The sequence below is a fragment of the Papio anubis genome, chromosome 5, assembly GCF_008728515.1.
Source record: "Papio anubis isolate 15944 chromosome 5, Panubis1.0, whole genome shotgun sequence".
Lineage (NCBI taxonomy): Eukaryota > Metazoa > Chordata > Mammalia > Primates > Cercopithecidae > Papio > Papio anubis.
This window is the reverse complement of record NC_044980.1, coordinates 20,757,041-20,783,599: the sequence shown is the minus strand read 5'-3', so window position 1 is coordinate 20,783,599 and position 26,559 is coordinate 20,757,041.

The window sequence follows — 26,559 nt, the reverse complement described above, 5'->3', positions numbered from 1 at the left end:
AACAATTGATTATCTCAACTTATCCTGAACAAAAAATCCTATACACTTCCATAATAAAAACATTAAATAAGCAGAAATAGAAAGTAACTTCCTCAACATGATCAAGCCCATATTTTAAAAATTCACAGCTAATACAATTGTTGTGGTGAAAGTCTGAAAGCTTTCCCCTAAGATCAGGAAACAGACAGGGATGCACACTTTCACCACTGTACTAGAATTTCTATCCAGGGAAATTTAAAAAGAAAAAGAAATAAGTGTCATTCAAATTGGGAAGAATATAGTACAATTTTTTCTACTGGCAGATGACATGATCCTAAATACAGAAAATCTAAAAAAATACACAAAAAGCTACTAGAATTAATAAATAAAATCATCAGCATTGCAGGATACAAGATCAACAAGCAAAAATCAGTAGCGTTTCTAAATATACCAGAAATTAAAAATTTAAATTTAAAATTAAAAATACACTATGATAGTAGCATCCAAAACAATGAAATAAATAGAAATAAATTTGGTTATGTCTAGTGGGGTGTGTGATGGTGGTGATTAAAGAATTGTATACTGAATTTTTTAATTGCTAATAGAAATTAAAGAAAATCAAAATAAGTAGGAAAAAAATCTTGGGTTCATGGATGTGAGCCTCCATATTTTATTAAGATGCCATTACAACGAAAAGTGATTTACAGAGGCAACGTAGTCTCTATCAGAATTCCAGTGGCTTATTTTTGGAAAATGTAAAAATCAAATATCAAATTCATATGGAATTGCAAGAGGCACAAGATAAACAAAATATTCTTTAAAAAAATGGAGGACTCACACCTCCCTGTATCAAAACTTACTATAAAACTATAGTAATGAAAGCAATGTAGCCCTGGCCTAAGGACAGATATACCAATGTAATAGAATTGGGAGTCCAGGAATAATTCCATATATTTATGGTCAGTTGATTTTTAACAAGAGGGCCAAATGACTACATGGGAAAAGGAAAGTCTCTTTAAAAACAAGGTTTAGATAACTGAATATCTACATGCAAAAGAATAAAACTGGACTCCTACCTTACACCATATAAAAAATTAACTGAACATGGATCATTGGCATAAATATAAGCACTAAAACCATGAAAGCCATAGAAGAAAACATGATTAAATTCAAGTGACCTTAGATTTGTCAATGAATTCTTTAGCTATAAGACAAAAAAATTAAGAAATAAAAGAAAAAAACAAATTGTATTTCATCAAAATTAAAACCCATTGGGCATTAAAAAAAAAAAAAACATATATTGTTTCTCTAGGTTTCCTAAGACAAAATACTATAGATTGGGTAAGTTAAACAATATAAATTATTTTCTTATACTTTTGGAGGCAGGAAGTCCAAGGTCAAAGTGTCTGCAGGTTTAGTTTCTCCGGTGGCCTCTCTTTCTGGCTTGCAGATAGTTACCTTCTCATTGTCTTTACATAGGTATTCCCCTATGAGTACATCCATGGCTCTTTTTCCTTTTCTTAAAAGGACACCATTCCTATTAAAGATCCCACAGGTATGATCTCATTTAACCTTAAATTCCTAACTTCAAATACAGTAACATTGTGGGTTAGGGTTTCAACATACACATATAGAGTAACACATTTCACATTATCAAGAAAAAAATAACCTACAGAAGAGGACAAAATGTTTGCAAATCATATAACTAATAAATGCCTCATACCCATAATATACAAAGAATACATACAATCAACAACAAAAAGACAAACAACCCAATTTAAATAAATAAATCATGGACATGGGTAGACATTTCTCCAAAGATATACAAATGGACAATAAACACATGAAAAGATGTTCAGTGTCATTACTTATTAGGCAAATGCCAATCAAAACCACATAAAGTTACTACTATCAAACCTGCAAAAGTGGCTATAATTAAAAACATGGAAAATATTTATTGATGTAGATCTGAAGAAATTGGAGCCCTCCTTAATCGCTGGTGGTAATGTAAATCATTCAGTATCTGTGAAAATCAGTTTGAAATTCCTCAAAAAGATAAACATAGAAGTAACCATATGACCCTCACAATTCCACTCCTATAATAGAAAACTATGTGCACAGTCATATTCACAATAGTGCTATTCACAGTAGCCAATGGTGAAAACAGCCCAAATGCTCATCAATGGTTAAATAGATGGACAAAATGTGATATACACATAAAATGGAATAGTACTTGGGATATTATTCACCCATGGAAAAAAATGAAGTACTGAGACATGCTATAACATGGATGTACTGCCAAAATATTATGTTAATTAAAAGCAGCTACAGAAAAAAGGACATATGTGAATATATTTACATAACATATCCTAAAATCCAAGAGAAAGTATTCAGATTGGTGGCTGTCAAAGAGTGAGTAGGAGCAGAAAGAAGAGAAACTGCTTAATGGTTGTTTTAAAATTTGACATGATGGAATTGTTTTGGAACTAGATAGAGGAGGTGGTTGCACAACACTGTAAATGTACCAAATGCCACTGAATTACTCACTTAAAATGGAAAATATAAATGAGAAGTATCTCTATTCACATATTGCTTCTGAATCTCAAAGGAAAACCAACTGCTAAAACACAATAGTTTGTGAAAAGTAATCTGTGTAAACTCATATTTATAAATTCATTAAAAACCATCACAGGAACAAAATTCATATTTCATTTTTAAAAAATCAATACTTCTCAAAATTTAGAAAAAAGAGGAAAAATGAGCTCTACACAACCACACTCAATCAGAAAATACATTCAGGAAGTAAAGTGACTTGTGCTCCTAGAATTACATGAAAATTGATTCTGGGTCAGTGTTAGAATTGTGTTTTCTTCATGCCAGGGACTCTTCTATAATGTTGCAAAGCAGCTTCTAGAATGATTTACTTGGAGTTTTTTGTACATTTTGCTAGTGAGAGGCCTTACGTTTTGAAAGTATTGTTACTTGTTTATAGTCATTTTCAAAATTAAGATAATTTTTTTTTCTGGAATTCAATTTTCTGTCCCTAGGATGTGCATCTCTTCATCATCAGACAAATAGACTTAAAGCCAACTCATTGTTACTCTCATCATCAATAAAGGAAGAAGAGGTAAATGTAAAGAGGATGTAAATGTTATCACTTCAGGATATTTTCCAAAAGTTTTCCCATAATGCCACTGTTTACATCTGACTTGCCATTATGTGGACACATGAATACATCTAGTTATAAAGAAATCCTATTATCTGTCATTGTCATCATTACATGTGCCCACGTACCTAGGAAGAAATCAATGTCCAAATGTAGGGGGATTGGCATTGGGATAGGCAAACAGCAGCCTTTACCCATAGTCTGCTCCTTTGGTTGCCAATATATCAATGGATATCCATTTTCCTGTATATAGAACACATTTGTCCACTCTCCAAGGAGAAGAGTTAGTATGCTATCCATTACTCATATCTATTTGCAGTTCTTTCTACTAAACGCAGATAAGAGATTGCAGTATCGTGAAACCTGCAAAGTGAGACACTAGTTACTTGCAACATACACACCTAACAAAATGATGATATAAGAATACAAATTTCATTGAGAGAACCTGGGAAACACACTAGCTGATAGCCAGTTGGAATTAGCAAATAATGTTCAGCATAAAAAATAGAGACTCTATTTTGGCAGTAGAGCAAGTTTTCTGTCTAGACTGCACTCTAAGCTTTTGATTCTTCTCTTTGGGAGGATGTCCTTTCTCCATTGTACATTGTGACCTCTTTGTCATGCATTTTACATTTGCCTTTGGGGGCACATTCTTGAGGGTCATAGAGATTTCGTAGCCCATTTCATGCTGTTGAAATTTGGACTTGCTATAACATGGATGTACTGCCATGGGGATTCCTTAACGCTTTTAATATTGGGTCCAATAATTGAGTCCAATTCAGATTTATTTTTCAATAAAATTTCTTGAAAAATGTAATAAATTTCTATTTGCTTCTAGTTAATTATATATGTAAATAATAACAATCAAAGTCTTTGTCTAAACAGATTTTTTTTTTAAGTGTGAAATCTTCCTAAATGCTTCTTTTAGCCTCTTGGCTCTGCCCGTCCTCCTTCTAATGTGGTTGCCATCTTTATTACCAAGCTCATAATCTTTACAGAGTGGGATGCAAGTCTACTCAGTTTGTGGCTGTGTAGACACTCTCTCTTTGGTTACAATTTGAGATAACAGTGAAGTTAGATATTCCAACCCTGAAAGTTTTAAAATCTCCTATTGTAGATTTCAGGCAGAGAAAGGCTCCTTTAGCAAAGCTCTGTTTTCTTTCTCTCTTTGTATTCCATCTAACCTAGGTATCAATCACACAATCATTTGTAGGATTTTTCTAAAGGTTCAAGAAATAGCACCAATAAAATTTCAAAAATAAGCAATTATTTTTCCTAATACTATACCCTAAGTTAATATGTAATTTGTTTTCCAAGGTAAAAAGATAACTTATTCAATAAAACCTGACAAAGGTCACCTGCTTTTCTATCTGTGGTATATATGCTCCCACCTCTCACCACCCTACTAATTACACAAGCCAATTACATGGCTTACTTTTCTTGAAAAATAGTTCTACTGGTACCATATTCTACAATTGTATATGTTATATTTGGCTGTGAATAATAGAAACACAATAATAGTGGCTTAAAATCTAGAAGTTTATTTCACTCTTACAGTAATATTCACAGGTAAGCAATCAAGTCAGCCACGAATCAAGCTACTTCCCACTGCCTTCTCTATCATGGCCATCATAGATCTCACCCTCAAGATCCAACATGAAACTCCAGCCATCACATTGGCTAATTGCAAACAGCAGTGTAGATGATGCAGCAATACACTTCAGGAGCTCTGTAGAAAATTTTTCAGGAGGAATTGTTATGTAATAGTTCTGCTTTCATCCTTTTCGTCATATGCCACTATTCAATGCAAAGATGAGAAATGTATCTTTCATTTCACTTGGCCATGACATCGATTAGAAATTAGTGGTGTTGCTTGGAGGAAAATTCCACAGGGAAGACAGCTGGCAGTCTCTGCACAGATTTCTTCATTGCTCTTTAAATCTGCCGTATTATACAATCATTTTAACAATTAATGAAATAACCTTCACATGTTATTAGGAGGCTGTAAAAGGAACTTGACCTGCCTGACTTTGTGCTTTTTGAAATTTATTTCTATTTTATAACTTTTATCCATCACGATGCCCTGTTTCTTGTGATATTTCATGGGTCTGACCTCAAATAAAAAGAGAATATTAAACAAATGGTCTTGATTATTCAGTTGGCAAATATTAAAGGCAGATGTAACATAGATTGAAAAAAATGAATTTTTATATGAACAAATGGAGACTGAATTATTTAACTAGATCTTTGCTGATGTGATGTAAAACAAAGAAAACAGTGATAAAAACAATGTTTAATATACAATTTAATTATTCTTTACCCAGTAAGAAATAAAAATTAATTTCTCAATATATGTAAATGCAAATTGACAGTTTTCTGTGGTTCTTTAGAATATAAAGGTATGTTATAAACAGTGCGGTTATTGGCAGATAGAACTTAAATTTCTTTTGAGTTAAGCATTTATTGCATATCCAATCTGTGACGAATGCTATCGTAGCTAACAGAACTCATAGGGACCAACATATACATGTGCCTGCCTTTTACCATCATTTGTACTTGTGGTTCAATGTGTGATTTTTGATTCTATGTCCCCAACACGCTGCCTCCAAAGAGTTTCTTAAAAAGTTCCGTTACTATTAAATTCCATGAAATCTTAGAACTTCATATAGTGCTTCCATGACGAAAGTCCTCTCTTGCATTTACGAGGAAACTAATCTTCTTCCAAATCTTTAATCCTGAAAATATGAGTCCAGAAATTTGAAAAGTATGAAAAATTATTGTAAGCTTAGCTGTCAATATAGAGAGGTTGATGGTCCAAGAAATTCACTGACATCAAATAAAAAGCAAAAACAGGAAGTCTAACAGGCAGGACTAACAGGCTAAGCTCAGCATTTCTGGGAAGGTGGAAAGGATCACATACTGGAGAAGCAGTCAGAATCCAGTCAGTTTTGCCTGCAGCCTTTGCACTGTTACAAGAGTGTGTCCAGGTCTGCTTTACTGCTAAAAGTGAGTCATTTTTTTGTAAATAAAACCAAGAGTAATAGATTTGTGTATGTAACGTTCTTTATAAAAACCTACGAGTGGTGTTCCAAGAAATAAGTTTTGAAAGCAAAATATGACCTTAATTAGGCAATTCTGCATATTAGCATGTGAAGGAGGCTAACGCTGCTAAGAGATGCCAATGTTACAATAATCAAACACTATCTTGAGTGTTTCCTGGCACTTTCAAGAATTTGGGTATTACCTCTAGACTATAATTTTTTGTAGCTACTATTAAATATAATTTATTAAGCATTCTTGATATCCATATTAATGAGTAGAATATAAAGAACACTGAAAACATTTAAGAATAATTTATGATTTTGTGATTCTCTGATAATTTGGGAATTCTGATATCTCCTCCATGAATCCTGAAAATTAGTATCTGTCAGGAATTTGAGGCACCGTGAACTCCTTTGTAATTTCTGTTAGACTGTAATTCTGGTAGACTGCAGTTATCATTTGTTTGCAGGCTTCACTATCTCTTTTCTAATTTGAATGACTCTATTTTCTGTTTGAGAAATGGCCCTTTTGCCATTGCACATGGTCTTCTCCTGACTAACTGTCATTCCTCATTTCTGTGAACACAGAGGATAGGGCAATGCCCCACCTGTGGCAGATCATGCCTGACTCAAACATGGTCAACCATGCCTTTCCCTGGATGCCGAACTTCGCATCAAGTTCCTTCCAGAGCCAATATTGAGACAATACCAATAGAAATAAAAGTTTAAAACTAGAACGAACAATGGGGCTGAGTACACAGATTTTGCCTTCTTGAGAAATAGCAGCTACAGCAATGAGTATTCTGTTTTGTTTCCCACATTTTCCCCAGGCCCATGAGTGAAAACCTCAATATTCCATAGCACCAGTAGCGTTCTGTTAGTTCAGTGCATGAGGGAGAGAGTATAATGATTGGCAAGATGATGACCAAGGACATATCCTTGAGAAACTGTATTATGAACCCAATTTAAGATTGATATTGGTGTAATCTCTCATTTATAACATAAAAATGTTTCCATAGCAAGTAAAATACAATTATGTCTGCATGTATATTCATTTTCTTTCTGCTTGCTGGAAACGAAATCAAGTCCAAGAAGGAATATATTGAAGGTGAATTGATTCTTGCATATATAAAGTTATTCCAATTGCTAAAAGTAATTTCAGGAGTATGTTTGAGTAATGAATGTCTCCCTTTTTAGTCTGACTACATCCATAATAAAATCCCACTAAATATATCTCTATTAATGCATTTTCTTCTTAAAAGATTGAGGAATTAAACTGGATGTGGTTAATGAAACTTACTGTAATCCATCTTGTAAAACACACTGATAAAAATCTGTTAAATTCCTCATTTAAAATATCACACGTATTTCATTTAGCTACTACACTCCTGAACTTTTTAGTCACAAACTAAATTAAAAGCAATAATAAATTAAACTAATATATAGCTTTAAAAGAAGAAAACTAATCTTATTTTTTGTTCAATTCCCATATGTCCTTAAGTATTGCCGTTTGTCATAAATTTCATGCTTTCCTTAATTAACTCTATAAATAACACATTAAAGTGAAATACTTGATGAAAATTAAAAGCAAAGACTTGTAAAAGCTGTACCTGTCTAAGGGTTTGTCAGCTAAATTATACCTTCCACAATAGGTGTCAGTATGATGTCTCAGTTGTGTTTCAAAATTAGAAAAAAAAAGACTAAAAAGACTAAAGGCCCTTTTTTTTTGAGATGGAGTCTCCCTCTATTGCCCAGGCTGGAGTGCAGTGGTGCAGTCTCGGCTCACCGCAACCTCCACTGCGGAGACCAGCTCGGTCAGGGAGACCCTAACCCAGTGGCGCTAGAGAAATTAAAGACACACACACAGAAATACAGAGGTGTGAAGTGAGGAATCAGGGGTCTCACAGCCTTCAGAGCTGAGAGCCCCAAATAGAGGTTTACCCACGTATTTATTAACAGCAAACCAGTCATTAGCATTGTTTCTACAGATATTACATTAACTAAAAGTATCCCTTATGGGAAACGAAGGGATGGGCCGAATTCATTGCAGCGGGAACATGCCCTTAAGACACAGATCGCTCATGCTAATTGTTTGTGGTTTAAGAATGCCTTTAGGCGGTTTTCCTCTCTGGACGGGCCAGGTGTTCCTTGCCCTCATTCCACTAAAGCTTGGGTGTTAGGGCCATTAAGAACATGTTATAGTGCTGCAGAGATTTTGTTTATGGCCAGTTTTGGGGCCAGTTTATGCCAGATTTTGGGGGACTTGCTCCCAACACTCCACCTCCCAGTGTTCAAGCAATTACCCTTCCCTAGCTCCCTGAGCAGCTGGGGCTACAGGCACCCGCTTGGCTAGTTTTTGTAGTTTTAGTACAGACAGGGTTTCACCATGTTGGCCAAGCTGGTCTGCAGCTCCTAAACTCAAGTGCTGCCTTGGCCTCCCAAAGTACTGGGATTACAGATGTGAGCCATCGTGCCTGGCCTAAAAACATTCTTTTTAAGAGAAACGCTATAGATTAATACTTCAGTCATGTTACTTCTTCTTTTCTCTTTATAAATCATACACACCTTTAAAGAAATATTTGAAGCCTGACTTCATCTATAATTCTAGGCCTTATTTTCACCTTACTTGTAGTGCCAAGTAACAGAGTTTGCCTCTGAAATTATAAATTATTTTTTAATTTTTTCTCTTTGTAGTCCTCCAGTTATATTCCCAACTATTTGAAGTCACTGACTTAGGTAAATATTATTTAAGAATCTCTGTTGTGTCTGATATAAAACATAAAAATATACTTCTTAAAATAGTAGTATTATAGAAATATTACAGTAAAATAGAAGTATAATAATAGAATACATTATGGGTGATTTTAAATAATGTTGAAACAGGAAAACTATTTTTCAGTATTAGAAAATCACAGAAGTCATGAAGATTCATAATTCTGTCTATATAACATTTTTAAATCCCTCATTCAGAAAAAAAATATAAATAATTAGAATAAAGTATAAATGATGGTCTGGAAAAATATTTGCAATTATCTCAGAGACCACAGGGCAACTTTCCATAATACAGATTTTTAAAAATGTTATACATTACTGAGAAAAAGAATAAATTTGCCAATTACAGAATTGGTGAAGGGAAAAAAATAAGTCAGCCTTTAGCAAATAAAAAATGATATTTATGATTATTCCTAATAAAATAGATGCAAATAAAAGCTATAGTAAAATATAGTTATTTTAACAAGTAAATGATTAGCAAAGACAGAAAAACTTGGGAAGAGATAACAAAGTTTAACACAATTTAAAATAGTAAACTTTCCCTCAGCTGCTCATCACATTCCGATTTAAAAGAAAAATTTACCCCATAGCACCTATCGACATTGAACATACTCTACAGTCTATTTAAATAAACTGCACATAACAAGTGTCACATAGTTTACATAAAAACAGTTTTTCAACTTTGAGGCTCAATCTTTCTCTAGTTATGAACTTCAGGCCCTGGTGCCAGGAATGACAGTGCTTCTATGCCATGCCTCCTCCTCCTCCCTCACTCCCTTCTTCCTTCTTTTTTCTGTCTTCTTTTTACTGTTCATCTTCAACTTCATCTCCTTCCTCTTTCTCATCCACATCTGCTTTGCATAAAACTCTTTGGTCAAACTAGTGAGAAACAAATCTTCCTTGAAAAAATTATCCCCCAAATGCAAAACTCACTGATACTGTAAAAAGTTAAATTATAAAACTGTTTGTGTTGAGGTGAGACACAGATTTTCATTTTCTTTTATTGTTTTATGGGATAAAATAATTGTATCAGGGGAGGAAGAAGATAGACGGCTGCTGCAGCTGTGCTGGTATAACCTGGTCTAGAACTCAATAATGTATAAATGTTAAGTAAATTTAGAAGCAACATGCTAGTGAGTCTCCTGTTAGTAGAACTCATGGCCACTCTGATCATTTTAATGATCATAGAACTGTGGTAGGAAACAAATATGACCATTGTGTTTAGAAACCATGATCCTTCACAACTTTTCTTTCTTCCTAAATACTAACAGGGACTAAAAAATAAAATCAAATAGTTGGTAGTGAAGTCTTTACCAATTTATGTGCTCAGTGATATTCTCTTAACATTAACATAGATCTTTATTGATCCTTTAGACATTTTTAGTTTTAAATCAAATGATCAGAAATGTCAGCACGGGCTATTGGGAAAAAAGGGCTGGGTAAGAAAATTTGAAGTCTCATCTAAGTGGAAGGTAACAATATCAGATAGGTTGGCTGGGATTTATTTTATATGAAATACAAAATACATACAGGCCACGCTGGTCCTTCACACACAACACTCAGCAGAAATCCTGCCATTTTATAAGAATTCAGTAAGTGTTAATGTCTTACAACTACTCAAGGTATTATTCAATTCTAAAATCATTTAAGGAAGTTTTGAAATTGCAGTGTGTATATTTCCAGGTTAAAAATGAAGCATTTTAAAAAAATTACATTTATTTATTTTAACTCCTTTGAAGGGCTCTTTGAAAACAATAGAAGAAAGAAATTGTAGGACAGAACAGAAAAGGAATAAGCTAAACCAACGAACTTACTGGAAAGAGTTCACCTGTAACCAGATAAGGTCTGCTCTCAGACCAAAAACTTGCCCTGTTCTGCCTCCCTCTCAACTCTTTTTAAGTGTTATCCTGGTCTGTTTTCATAACTTTGTGTCTGGAATTGGTCGGTTCTTGCTCTCACTGACTTCAGGAATGAAGCCGCGGAGCCCCCGGTGTGTGTCCAGAGTTTGTTCTTTCACACGTTCAGATGTGTCTGGAGCTGCTTCTTTCCAGATGTGTCTGGAGCTGCTTCTTTCCTGTCAGGAGTGAAGCTGTAGACCTTGGCGGTGAGTGTCACAGCTCTTAAAGGCAGCAAGTCTGGAGTTGTTCATTCTTCCCAGTGGGTTCATGGTCTCGCTGGCTTCAAGAGTGAACCTGCAGACCTTCACAGTGCGTGTCACAGCTCATACAGCTCATAAAGGCAGTGCGGACCCAAAGAGTGAGCAACAGCAAGATCTGTTGCTAAGAGCTAAAGAAATAAGTTTCCACACTCTACAAGCCGACCCCAGCAGGTTCTGCTGGGTGACTGGGCAGCCTGCTTTTATTCCCTTATCTGGCCCCACCCACATCCTGCTGATTGGTCCACTTTACAGAGAGCTGATTGGTCCGTTTTGATAGAGTGCTGATTGGTGCGTTTACAATCCTTGAGCTAGACACAGGTTCACAGCCTTCTAGTTAGCTAGATGCAGAGTTAGCTAGATACAGAGTGCTGATTGGTGCATTTACAATCTTTGAGCTAGACACAGAGTCACAGCGTGCTAGTTAGCTAGATACAGAGTTAGCTAGATACAGAGTGCTGATTGGTGCATTTACAATCCTTGAGCTAGACACAGAGTCACAGAGTGCTAGTCCTCCAAGTTTCCACTAGGTTAGCTAGATACAGAGTACCAATTGGTGTATTCACAAACCCTGAGCTAGACACAGAGTCCTGATTGGTGTATTTACAAACCCTGAGCTAGATACAGAGTACTGATTGGTGCATTTGCAATCCTTGAGCTAGACACAGAGTCACAGAGTGGTAGTCCTCCAAGTCTCCACTAGGTTAGCTAGATACAGAGTACCAATTGGTGTATTCACAAACCCTGAACTAGACTCAGAGTGCTGATTGTTGTATTTACAAACCCTGAGCTAGACACAGAGTGTTGACTGGTGCATTTACAATCCTTGAGCTAGACACAGAGTCACAGAGGGCTAGTCCTCCAAGTCTCCACCAGGTTAGCTAGATACAGAGTGCTGATTGGTGCACATACGATCTTCCAGCTAGATATAAAAGTTCTCCAAGTCCCCATCCAGTTCAGGAGCCCAGCTGGCTTCACCCAGTGGATCCTGCACCAGGGCTGCAGGTGAAGCTGCCCGCCAGTCCCGAGCCCCACCTGCACTCCTCAGTCCTTGGGCTGTCTATGGGACCAAACGCCACGGAGCACCAGGCGGCACTGGTAGGGGAGGCTCAGGCCGTGGGGAAGCCCACCACAGGGGAGGAGCTCAGACATGCCATGTTGCAGGTCCCGAGCCCTGCCCCGCCAGGAGGCAGCTAAATCCCACGAGAATTTGAGTGCAGCTCCCGCGGGCCTGCACTGCTGGGGGACTCCACGCAACCTCCGCAGCTGCTGGCCCAGGTGCTAAGCCCCTCACTGTCCTCCGACGGCGGTGCTGGCTGGCTGCTCCGTGTGCAGGACCTGGGGAGCCTGCCCCTGCCTGCACCCACGGGAACTCACACTGGCCCAGGAACACCATGTGTAGCCCTGGTTCCCACCCACTCCTCTCCTTCCACGTCTCCCCGCAAGCAGAGGGAGGAGGCTCTGGCCTCAGCTAGCCCAGAGAGAGGCTCCCACGGTGCTATGGCGGGCTGAAGGGCTCCTCAAGCTCAGCCGGAGTGGACATCAAGGCTGGAGGCTGAGGAGGCACTGAGAGTGAGAGTTGCTAGCACATTGTCACCTCTCAATTTCACCTTCAGTATCATCAAATATTGATACAGAATGGCTGGACTCTCAGCTAACCTCCACCCTCTAGCCCAGAACCTCACCCCTAAGTGAAAACAGCTGACCCCATTCTTCCCCCCAAATGATTGCCTTTTCAGGGTGTCCCACTCCCTATCCTGTGAGTATAAAAAGACTTCAGCTGGCAGCACAATAGAAGCAGCTGGTGCAACAGGTTGGGGATGCAGGCTGCTGAGTGTTGGAGACACAAGGAGCTGAGTGTTGAGGATACAAGTGGCTGAGCATCTGAGGCTACAGATAGACGCAGCTAACGTCAGAAAGTGTGGCTTCAGGGAAAGATCACCTTCTTCCTGCACCATCCCCTTTCCAGCTCGCCATTCCACTGAGAGCCACATCCATTGCCCAATAAAATCCTCTGCATACAATACACTTCAATCCATGTTAGTGACCTGATTCTTTCTGGCCAAGAGGGCAGGGGCTTGGATGCTACTGTGGAACGCATAGAGCCTGCTGCTACCAGAGAGAAGCAGCTAGCTAATTCCAGTGTTCCTTTCTTCTGGTTCTTGCACTTGCTTGCTCACACACTCCCTCTTACAAGGAGTGGCCAGCAGCAGGCTAAGTAAAACAAGCCACTCCAGTTCCCGCCCATTAAGGGAGGTCAGGGGAACAATCCTGTCTTAATATGAAATCTAGTTTCAATAGAGGATTCAGTAGCTACCAAAAAATGATAGATAGATAGAGACATAGATATAGATAATATTGGCAGATATAGATACAGATGTACTGCATCCATCTAGTGATAGCTTTCCATCTTCAGAGTTGGAAATAAAAGGCAAAGATGGGGGTACTAGATCACAGAGATCCCAATTGTTTAACTCCTCAGTTTACATACCATGATAATAAGGGCCAGAGGCTGTATTTTCCATAACATATTCAAGGACTTTATTTTCCAAAATCTCATCTCTTATCATTGACCATTTTCCAACATCAGATGTTAACTTTTTCTCTTTGGCCAAAGAAAAATATATATATATGCATACACACACACACACACACATAAAAAATCATGTGTTCTTTTCATAAATGTTTATGTCAGTAAAAAAAAAAAACTATCAATTTCAAAGATGAAAACAAGGTAACACATTAAATTATGGAATGTCATAAAAAGGGAGTATTATCTTGTCAGTTTCAATTTACATATGTGTTTCCAGGAGACTGAGAAATATTTCTGCTTTAGTTATGTTTCTTTTATTGCCCTGTTCCATACAAGAACACACTGAACACATTGCAGGGTTAACAGTTTTTAAAGTGACTCATAATTTTGTGCACATCTCTGCTATATTATTACAATCTGCATTCTGTTTAAGTTTTAAATTTAAAAATAATTGCTTCTTATTAAAATCTCCCACATTGCATTATTGCTGGTCATGCAGAAAATTACTTTGCTGCAGGAAACAAAACTATCCAATATAATCTTTTCTCCTTATAGCAGAGGAAATAATTGGATTAATCACAAGTCAAAATCTTAGAAGTACAGTGCTTGGTTGGCTAAACTGAGCCTTGCCTGTCGGTGATGATAGATGATAGAGATTCGATGATGCTAGATAATCGAGTGAAGCTAGTCACCATGATAATGATTATTTTTAAGAATACTATAATGTGTTAATTATCCACCAAATATGAGGAGAAGCTGGGTTTGCCCTTTGAGGGAACTAGTTGCCTTGTTAAGAGATCATCATATATCCACGTCCACTTAGACAACTTGTTCTTCTGCTTACCTATAACTAGTCTGTGAATGTTGAAAGCTTGTGATGAAGTAGAGGTCTCTCATATTGTGAATGTTAGCTATGATTACTGCAAATGGTAATTTTTTTGCTACATTTTTCTTTTTTTCTTCTATTAAGCCAATTTGAAGTATGATACATTTCTTGAAATTGTCTTATAGCTCTTTAATGTTCTCTTTTGTTTTGTTCTTTTCATTTTTTTTTTCTCTTCACACTTAAATTTGGAAATTTTCTATGGGCTTACCTACAGCTCACTCATTCTTTCTTCAGTCATGGAAGTTGATTAATAAATGTATCAATGGGCCTCTTCTTTTTTCTCCTTTAGCATTTTCTTTTGGTTCTTTCTTAGGCTTTTTTTTTTTTTTTTTCATTTCTCTGTTTATATTACACATTTCTATTATTTTTTTCTGTTAAGAGTCCACTTAGTAATCACAATTATTTTAATTTCTCTGAATGATGATCCTAACAGTTGTGTTGTACCTAGGTATGGTTCTGATTCTTGTTTTGTCTCTTCAGATTAAGTATTTTATTGCATTTTGGCATAATTTCTTTTTTTTGTTGTTATTGTTGAAAGCTGTAACATGTTGTATTGGGTAATAGAGACTGGAGTTAATTGAGCTTTAGTGTGAAGATTTCAGTGGACCTGTGTTTATTATTTGATCTTGTGTAAGATTCTAGAGCAAGCTTGTTCAACCCATGGCCTGTGGGCCACATGTGGCCCAGGATGGCTTTGAATGTGGCCCAACACAAATTTGTAAATTTTCTTAAAACATTAGGATATAGATACATACATATAAGCTCTCATCAGTTATCATTGTTGTTAGTGTATTTTATGTGTGGCCCGAGACGGTTCTTCCAGTGTGTCCCAGGGATGCCAAAAGATTGTACAACCTTGTTCTGGAGTCTTCAGATTTCTCTATTGTCCTTGATTTCCTCCTCCTTGTTGACTTTATGCTTCCCTACTTTCCCTTAGAGAGAACCTGTATCTTGCAGCTCTTTAAATGTAATTCATTCTTATTATACTGAAGCTCTATTGGTGTGGTGGTAAGGTGTAATAAAGGGGGAGTATTCCATTACCTTCAGGTTAAATCTCAATGTTTCAGTGGGCCTGTATCTCACTTCTGCGATTTTCACTAATATTAGTGGTCTAGCATTTTTATTCCCCCGCCTCCTACTCTCTCTGTTCTTGTTGCTATGCTCCTGATCTATTTCCTTGAAACCCTGACCCTTGGTAATGATGTCTTCTGATAGAATTTTCCCTTTTATGATAGACAAGAAAGCTAGGAAGGACCATAGAGGGAAAAATGCCCTTATTCAGCTGGATATGACTCTGGCAAAGTCATTACCCCTAGAGAATAGGTCTTTACTTTGGAGAAAGCTCTAGGTGTACTTCACAAATATTACTCTTGCCTTCTTCCTGCCAGAGTAATCAGAGAACCTTCTTCAAGTCCTTTATGAATCTAATGAGAATATTGTATGTAAAGTCAATGAATGTGTGTGTCCCTTCACCTAGGTTTCCAGTCTCCTGGAGTAGTTCACTCTTAAACTTATTTAAGAGGTCCTACAAATTCATGGTGGAACTGGCAGCTTCTGTTCTAGGTAAGGAGACTGCAGTTCTGTATTTCTCTGGATACGCTATATCCAAATTGCAGAGCAGTTGGTATGCTTTGAAATTTGTTTCTGATAGACCAAGGAAAGTTAATGATACTCAGTTTTTCCATCTGTTTCTTGCTGTGATGATGAGAGGTATGACATACAAAAATTTATATGCTGGAATTGTATCCAGAAGCCTTCCAAAATTTAGTTTTATCTTGACCTTTTAGCCAGTAATTTACTCAATAATAATCATAAGTTATGCTTAATTTTGAATTTTCTACATATGCAGTCATTTATTTATAAACGGTCACAGTTCTCAAGTTCTATTTCCTATTTAATTTTATATATAATCAAATATATTTGATGAAATAAATTTGATTATATATAATCAAATTATATATATAATCAAATGTATAATCATATATTTAATTCTATATAATAAATATTATATTTAAATATATAATTAAATATATAAGTGTATAATTAAATATATATAATAAAATATATATACACACACATATATATAGCCATCACTCCATTGTTTTATTGGCTAGGACCCTTAATGCAGGCTTCCAAAGAAACACTGGAAAATACTTAACTAAATGCAAATAAAAACTTTGACATTTGTCAAGTAAAGGTAAAGGAGTGGCTTGATGAAAAATTACAACTGCAAGTGCTTATATTAAAAAAGTAGAAAAAAATTTAAAAATTAATGATTTCAGCTCTTACCAAAAGAAGCTAGGGAAAGAGGAGCTTGCTTATTAAGTGAAAGTAAAAAATAGATAAATAAACAGAAAAGACATCTCTGAAAGAAAAAACAAACTAATGATAAACAAATATTATTTTAAATAAATTATTAAAATCAATTTAAAAGACTAGATTTCTCAAACAAAAGTAACGAAAGAGTAGATTGTGCTATATTTGTAACACACAACAGCTAAGAGAATATTATCTAACAACTTTGTGCTACCAAGTCTGGAAACTTAAATAAAAGTGGCAAATATCTTGAAAAACACAAGTTATCAAAACTAATTAAAAAAGTAACAGAAAAGCTAAATAGTCCTATTTCTGGTAAAGATATATAACTGATGATTCAAATCCTTTATACAAAGAAAGAAAAAAAACCCAAAACTAAACAGCCTTATGTAAATGTACTGGTAAATTGTATTAAATATTGAATAAATGAAGCATATAACTCTTAGTTGATAAAATACAGTAGGAAATGTTTACTTATTCAATTATGATTATCGTAATACCAAAATTAGAAATTCAAATACATATTTAATGGATGAATCATATAAATCTTAGTTGATGAAACAGAGTAGGTGTTTTGAGGTTGGAAATTAAAGAAATAAAGAAAAATAAAATTAAAAAGGAAAGAAATAAGCTTTCCTGTATTAGGCTGACAGCTACCAGAAGCAGCAACCGGCACAGCGCAGACCCAGGAGAAGTCTTGGTAAACACTATCTAAGAAGCTAGGACTCAAAGGAATGTGCTCTGGAGACTCTCCCAGCACTCCCTCAACATACGGAGAAGAAAAACAAATTTTCCTTTGCTTTATGGTACTAGTTTATAGATTCTTGTTTTCTGTAACTAGTAACTTCAAGTATTCTGTTTTATCTAAGAAGTACAGTGAAGGTCATGAGAAGCCTGAGCAGGCCTGGACTACAGCTGTCTGGGCACCACAGAGAAGGTTATGAGATAAACCAGTGCAAGACTCTTTACAGCAAAACCTGGAAAACAGACAAATGGGTTGCTTGGTAATGGTCACGTGTAATCTGGAGTTATGAACCTGTCACAATTTAATTAATTGTTCTGCCTCTGTATCCTTGCTTTCGCGCCACTGTAACTGTAAGCCTGCTTCAAGGCAGTCCCCTCGCTTTGTGAAGTGTGTATAAAAGTCAAGTGCTGTCTTTTTTCTGGACCCAGTCTTTGGATGTTGAGTCTGCTGGGTCTGAGTGCACTCAATAAAGATATCTTCCTGTATACACCCCAAGGTCTCTCTCTGGTCCTCCTGATTCTGCAATATTTCACTTATTTAATTATGATTACCGTAATACCACAATCAGAAAAAATTATAAAAGAGAACACAGATGTAAAAGTTGATGCATACATAGATGCAAAATTGTAGAACCAGAAAAACTTTAGCAAAGTATTAGCTAATTGAAATACTAAATGGTGGTTTAATATTGGAACATTTATGGTTGTAATTCACCATTACACTAGAGATTCTAGGATGTGCATTAGAGCAAGGGGAAAATATGTAAATGAAGAGTAAAACTGCAAAACACTATTTGCATTTGATATTATTGATTTTGTAGAAATTATAAGGAGTCTACAAAAAAAGTTATTAATATTTAAATAATGTAGTGGGTTCATAGGAAACCTGGTCATCATACAAAAATCTCTGTCTTTCCATGTCCTGCAATTACAATTAAAATACAGAGTAAACTACAGTTTACGGTAGGATCTAATACAGAAAATACTTGGAGACACATTTAATGTAATATTTGTGAAAGCTCTAAACCAAAAACTATAATACAGATCTGAGAAAAATGAAACAAAACATAAAATGGAGTGATATATCATATTCATTGACTGTAAGACTCATTGTAAGATGTCACAAGACTATACATTAAATGAAATTTGAATCAGAGTCCTCGGAGGCTTTTTTTGTAGATTGTCAAGCTGATTCTAAAATGCATGTAGACTTTCAAAGAACCTAGGAGAGCCAAAATGCTTGCACAGGAAGAACAGACTTTAAGGTCTTTTGCCATGTGATTTCAAATCTTAGTATAAAGTTACAGGTACAGGGTGGTATTAGTGTGAGGGCAGACATAAAAATAAATGAAACAGCATAGAGATTCCAGAAATCAGGCCATGGATATTTGTTAAGCTGACTTTCAAAAAAGGTGTCAAGTCAATTCGATGGGGGAAAATAAAATCTTTTCAACAAATGGTGCTGGGACAAGTGGATGTGGAAAAAAAGAAACCTTAAAATTAAAGTCATGACATATACAAAATTACTTAAATCAATTCATAAAAATATCTATTAAGTGTTAAGCTATAAAATGTCTAAAACTTATTTTTTGTGAGTTTTGAATAGGCAACAATTTCTTACACAATTATTATAAACATGAAAAATAGAAGAAAAAAATTGAACTTTATCAAACTTGCATGGAAATTATACTTGTGTAAAGGTGATTTAAAAAACTAATCCAGTGATAGTACTGAAAATTATGAGAGAAAAAGAAATACATAATATGACTGAGAATACCCTAATAGAGAAATGATGAAGTCTCCCTGTGAGAATATCTGAAAGAAAACATAAACTACAAAGACAATTACCCAGTTGAAAAAATAAAATAAAACGAGATTGGAGGCAGAAATTTAAAATAGCTTTTAAAAATTCATGAGATAAAAAATGTGGAACAAGGGTTTAGCCTGAGCAATAATTTTGAACTATATTTTTCTAAAAACAAAGCAAAACAAAACTTGCATATCTGAATAATTTGTGTAACAGACCCATCAAGAAATGTTTCTTGTGGAAAAACAAGGCATGTTCTTGTTAAGAACTTTCCCTAAAGCAATAGTTTGAACAAAGCAAACTTTCTCTACACAAAATGGGTTAGTTCTACAGCTGATGAATCATTTTTAGTTCAGCATTATGCTTATAACTCAAAATCTGTTACTATTCATGGCCCATGGGCTCATGCGTGACTCTCCTAGAGGGAAAGCTTCAAGTTTTGATTAACAAAAATAACAGGACAGTTTTACCACAATTTGTAAGTTACTAAAGCACTGTTAAATCTACTTGATAGAATGTGCAATGGACAAATGCACAAGTGAGGGAGGAAGCCAGTTCCTACTCTAGATTTATTTTGGTGTACACTGAAACATGGTAATAGCGTGGTTTCTAAGGATATGGTGGTGGTTGACAATTGGTAGACATTGCAACTAGTTTGTACTTTAAAATGGACATTTTTTCTTTGGATTTGAAGAACTATTTGGTCATACTTTGAGGGGCAAGATCTTCCAAAGAGAAGGTCGAGGTACCAACAGGAAACTACTGTTTTCTTTATGTTATTTATTGATTTATTATTTTATTTATTTATTTAAGAATTTCACTCTTGTTGCCCAGGCAGGAATTCAATGGCATAATCTCGGCTCATTGCAACCTCTCCCTTCCTGGTTTAAGTGATTCTCCTGCCTCAGCCTCCCAAGCAGCTGGGATTACAGGCATGCACCAACACAATGGGCTAATTTTGTATTTTTAGTAGAGATGGGGTTTCTCTCTGTTGGTTAGGCTAGTCTCAAACTCCCAACCTCAGGTGATCCGCCCTCCTTGGCCTCCCAAAATGCTGGGATTACAGGTGTGAGCCACCACGCCTGGCCTATGTTATTTATTTATTTATTTATTTATTTATTTATTTATTTATTTATTTTTGAGACAGAGTCTCACTCTTGTTGCCCAGGCTGGAGTGCAGTGGTTCAATCTTGGCTCACTGCAACCTCCGCCTCCCAGATTCAAGCGATTCTCCTGCTTCAGCCTCCCAAGTAGCTGGGATTACAGGCCCGCACCACCACGCCTGGCTAATTTTTGTGTTTTTAGTAGAGACTGGGTTTTGCCATGTTGGCCAGGCTAGTCTCGAACTCCTGACCTCAGATGATCCACTCTAGCACCTTGGCCTACCAAAGTGCTGGGATTACAAGTGTGAGCCACAGCACCCAGCCTCTTTATGTTATTTTGGATCTAAATGAATATTTCAAGCCACAACAACAAAAAAAATTGGTAAGAATTGTGAATAGTGGGCAAATTATTTATAAACAGCAACAAGTGGTATGGGAGTTTGCAATTGGATCTCAGTTAGGTAATCTTAATATATATGGATATTTTATTTCTAATTTTAAAAATCTTGGAGATGAAGTGGATTAGTCAATCTTCTCTCCCTTTTATATCACTGTGAGAAGTAGCATGACACAGGCATCAAAGGATTTATTATACATTGGTAGAAATCAGAATAGTGAGTTTTTTTTTGCAGTTGTGTATTCACTGGAAAATATGTTAAAGAAAATCTCCACAGGCTTCCACTTTCCGGACATCCACTTATATTCATTAATGGCAATCTGAATCCAATTCATGGGCCACACACTGTTCATAAAGTCAATTTCACGTTCATCAGCACATGGATATATAGTGACTCATTTTCCTTCTACTTCACTGCAAAGTTAGATGTGAGAGAAAGACTTTCTTTGCTTAGCTAAAATTGCATTTTTATAACTGCATTTCCAAATACTGAGATAAGTAAATTGGACTTGGAATCTCTTGGTTTATGCAACTAATTTATCAACTAAATTCATCCATTGTTATCTGTAGGAACCATTTGTTTTTGGTTCTCATGTTTATCAATTCTCTTTAAATAGTGACAGAAGATAGTGACACAGATGTCATAGTATCAGCAAAGCATAAATCTATGTGTGTAACATTGTGTGGAAATGAGAACTATTTCAAAATGCACTTGACTGGATTTAAACGAAATATCAATAGGTTGGAGAGATCCCCATCTTGTTTTCTAAATTTAATTATGTTAAATCTGGGGGCTACCTGACACAAATATTAATAGCATTTTTAGTTACTTGTTTAAGGTGAAGAAGCATTTTTCCCCCATAGAAAATTTTCAACCAAATGTCAGGAACACAAATAAACACAGAATTTCTAAAATATTTGCTAAAGTCTGATAAAAATTACATTTCACACTGATACAATGTAAAGAAAAAATTCATATAATTGAAAACAGCTATGAATATTAATATTTTACATCTTAATGTTTTTCCATTCATAAACATTTAATATATTTTGTTAAATGTGTGGTTACATGTAGAAATTCAGAGAACAGCTCAGATAAAAATATGCTAAACGTTAATGATAATCTCAAATATTTAAAATAGCACTGTAGTATTTTTTTCTGATTTGACCTTGAGATCTCTGTCCAAAGAGTACTATAAACTCTAGTCCTGTCCTGATGGGGATTTAGGAAATATGGCCATGGATATTTAGAGTTCTCCTTTCATGGGATATTTCTTTATCCTGGTAGATGACCTAATACCTAACTGACCAACTGGTAACCAGAATGTCTCTCTCACAGGAAACCTGTTGATACTAGTGGATGCTCTTGTGGCTCTTGTCTGACCTCTGTCCAGTTTAATTTCTGCCAAGATAGCCACTCTCTAGAAGAGCCCTGACCAAGAAAGAAGTTAAATTCAGGTTTATTGGCTAAGGGAGATACAGAGAAGGCAAATCAACAAAACATATGAAATAACAAAAGCAGTTTATTACTTACAGATCCCAGAGATGAGAGAACCTCACAGGGCCAACAGGAAGGAGGAAGCTGTCCGAAACCCACACACTCATCCAGTGGATAGGGAACGAGAAAGAGTTCAGGAACTGTGGGCCAAAGCCTTTATTGGGGACCAGCATGATACCCCAGCAGGTTTTCCTCAGGGAGCTCGAATTGGTGAGTTTAGAGAAAGTTGGCGTGAGTTCCATGAAGTTGCTCTGTGACTGAGATGGGCACTGCTGCATGTCTGTTCAGTCTACCTGGGGTATAGGGGTCATGGGCTGAGTCAAGTAGTTTCTATGCAGCTGACCCATAGGGAGGTAGTTACCATGGGGTAGTTGTATAAAGTAGATGCCTGGATCAACCACATTGAGCAAATGAAAGGAGATGGAGAAAGGGAAACTGGGTTAAGCATGACTAAACCCTGTCTCTGTTATGAGAAAGTTAAACTTATATTCAAAATAGATGCTGAGCCAACATAACATTATAGGAAATCACAATAATTCCTGTTAAGAAACTTGAATTTCACTTTTAATTTGTGCAAACATTTTACTTATATCTTTCATTGTTCTACAGATATAAGGTGTGTTCTATCATTTGATATTATTAAGTAATAATAATAACCAATTATTGCAATGTGCTTCGTATATGTCCTCCAATAGAATGTTATATTTATGCAATATTTCATTTCCCACAGTAAACAATTCATATGATTATTTACTATTTCCTAAGAGCCCATAGCAAGTTAGCGATAGAAAAGCACCAGGCAGCCTGACTCTAGAGCATCTCTCTTAAAAAAGACACATGCTATTTTAAAATCATGGATGGCAGAAATGAAATGAATATACAAAAACATTAGACATTTAATACCTAGGTTAGACTGCTACAAAAGATTTGAACAGACTTATCTAAATTATACCTTTTAGCCTATTTTTTGAATCAGCTTAGTCAACTTTATGCACTTATCACAGAAGAATTCCTTTTCCTTCATTTCCTTCATTTCTATGAGTAGAGAGTTTTCCTAAACACCCCTGAGCACTTGTCTCACTCTGTACTCCTGCCCATGAAGTTCCTGTGGACTGCAGACATCAAGAAAGCCAATCTATTAAATGATCTGAGTCAGGGTACCTCCTTTCTTCTAGCAGTCCTACCTTTCAACCTGGATAAGTGAGTCAGCAGTAACAGGTAATACTCTTTGAGAATCTAGACTGTCAAATGCGGAGATAAAGAGTTAGAAAGACCAATTTAGTTCACAAACTAAGTTGTGTCTTCAAACTTAGCACTAGAGAAGACAATTTTCACATGCAGCTCTTTCAGACCTTAGAAGACGGGACTATTTTGAATATTTTACCTTGTTTTTAAGCTTGGACTATAGGAAATGGTTCTAGGCAGGCAACATAGAGAAACTGCTCCAGATCCCGTCCCTCTTTTATATTCCGAATTGCTTTCAGAATCAAAAGACGTTTCCGTTCAAACTTTACGCACTGTTGATATTGTTAGGTTTTGTGTCCCCATCCAAATCTCATCTTGAATTATAATCACCATAATTCCCACGTGTCAGGGAGAGACCAGGTGGTGATAACTGAATCATGGGGGTGGTTTCTCCCATGCTGTTCTTGTGATAGTGAGTGAGCTCTCACAGGATCTTATGGTTTTAACTCTAGAGCTTCTCTCTTAAACAAGAGAGAATAGCTGACCCATAGGGAAGTAGTTACCACCAGATAGTTGTATAAAGCAGATGTCTGGATCAACCACATTGAGCAACTGAGAGAGATGGAGAAATTACTTCTGCCGCCTTGTGAAGAAGGTGCCGGCTTTGCCTTCTGCCATGATTGTTTCCTGAGGCCTCCTCAGCCATGCTGAATTCTGAGTCAATTAAACCTCTTTCCTTTATAAATTACCTAATCTCAGGCAGTTCTTTGTAGCAGCATGAAAAAGGACTAATACAACTGTGTTTACTATTTTTAATCTAAATTAAGATTCTGTTTTTTCCTTTCTTCAAACACTTTTGTAGTTATTTCTTATCAGAATGGCCTTTTTTTCTCTACGTACTTGTTGCTTTGGGTTTTTGCTATATTTGAAGGTGTTACTTATTTTTCTCTTTCTTGTACTAGCTACATGGTACGATAAATAATTTACTTCATTTGATTTTATTTCTCTGGCCAGAAGAATCTACCAGATTTTTCTTTATGGTTTGAAAATGAAATGTACATAAAAATGTCATGTGTTATCTTTCCTGTATAAATGGAAAGTTACATTTGGCTGCCACTGTTTAAGAACCTTTGACCTTGGATGTTTTTCTTCCAATTTCTTCTGTACTATAATCCTCTTTCTAGACCTTGACAAAAATTCATATTTTTAATAAACTCATATTGAGCGTGTACAAAATACTTTTTCCCAGCTTGTCTCTCTCTCTAGAATGCAAGGCCTTATCTAAGTAAAATAATGTACTTCAAAGAGGCCTTGCTTCATAGCAAAGGCACAATCTCAGCAGGACCAGGGTATGTATCAAAATAGGACACATGTGCTCTCTGGTATTATTCATGTAAATTTCAGGGAGTTTTACCTGAGGGTATATATTAGGTTTCCATGCAAATTATTACCTCTGAACCTGGTCAAGGCACCCATCATGCAGTCAAATCATTGCCGTATATCAAATACTATCTGCTCATTTTTACAGAGGAGTCCTTTTCTATCAATGCATCTTCTCAAATTCTAGGAGGAAACTTCCCCTCTGTTTCTTGCATCAGTATTTCGTTCAGCCTTGACCCAAGAAATCTAACCGTTCCCTACTTTATTTTGTCATATCACTTACTATAACTGCAGACTTCTGAGTTCTGGTCGTCTTGGAGTTTCTTCAATCTTTCATGCTATCGGCAACACAATGTTGTGCTCTGTGTGTTCAATTCTAAGACTGCATATAGCTATTGGAGTGTACTTAGTGAGATCTGCTAAACTATAATACAGTCATAATTAAGTTCACATATTTGGGGAATAAGAAACATCTTCAACATGAACAGGGTACTGGTTAGTTCTGTACCGGTGTAATTCTACATGGGTTGTCAGATCTAGGGCAAATATAATTTATTGGCTGTTCTGTTCTTTTGACACCAGCCACTGGAGGTCATTCTCTACCTCTAGTCTCAGAAGCTTATGTTCTTTTCCAAAAAAAATCCAGAATCTGAATCCCATTGCTACAGAAACTGATTTGTCAATGCATTCTGAAACTATGCAAAGGGGACAAAGGAAATACAAAATACAACTCCCACTCTAGATTCCTGTATTTCTTTTTTATTCTCCTCAGAATTGAACTTGCAAGATTTCCTGGCAGAATGCCAGTCCTATCCTAAGGCACTTAAAAATGCTCTCGACAATGCTATTCATTCTTTATGCGAATACAAAAACTGTACAAAAAAAAAAAAAAGCCTGGAACTCAGCTCACGGATAATTGCTGCTTTATTTTCCTGAATGCTTCTTTGCTAGCATAGCCAAATTTAACATCCTGATTTCTCTTTAGCTGGTTACAATCTAACTGTTCCCTGAACAGTGTCTTTCTAGCTGTAACCAGGAAATGTAGACTTTGCCATTTCAACTCCATCGGAATAGCACTGCCATGCAAGAATATTTTAATTTTAATAATTTTTTATGATTACTTTGATGCTTTCCTTATGAAACCAAATATTTCTTTTTTTTTTTAAATTATACTTTAAATTCTAGAGTACATGTGCACAATGTGCAGGTTTGACACATAGGTATACACACGCCATATTGGTTTGCTGCACCCATCAACTCGTCATTTATATTAGGTATTTCTCCTAATGCTATCCCTCCCCCTACCCCCCATCCCCCGAGAGGCCCCATAGTATGATGTTCCCCACTCTGTGTCCAAGTGTTCTCAACGTTCAATTCCCACCTATGAGTGAGAACATGTGGTGTTTAAAACCAAATACTTCTATTAGAGGTCTATCACTTTCTGTAGAATTGATGAATCTTCATAGAAAATGTATTTTTAAATCAAAATCTGTTAAGTCAGTTTTCCATTTTGGGTATATATATATATATATATATATATATATATATATTTAAAACATTCTTATTTACTTTCCCTATTTCATTTATATTTTACACA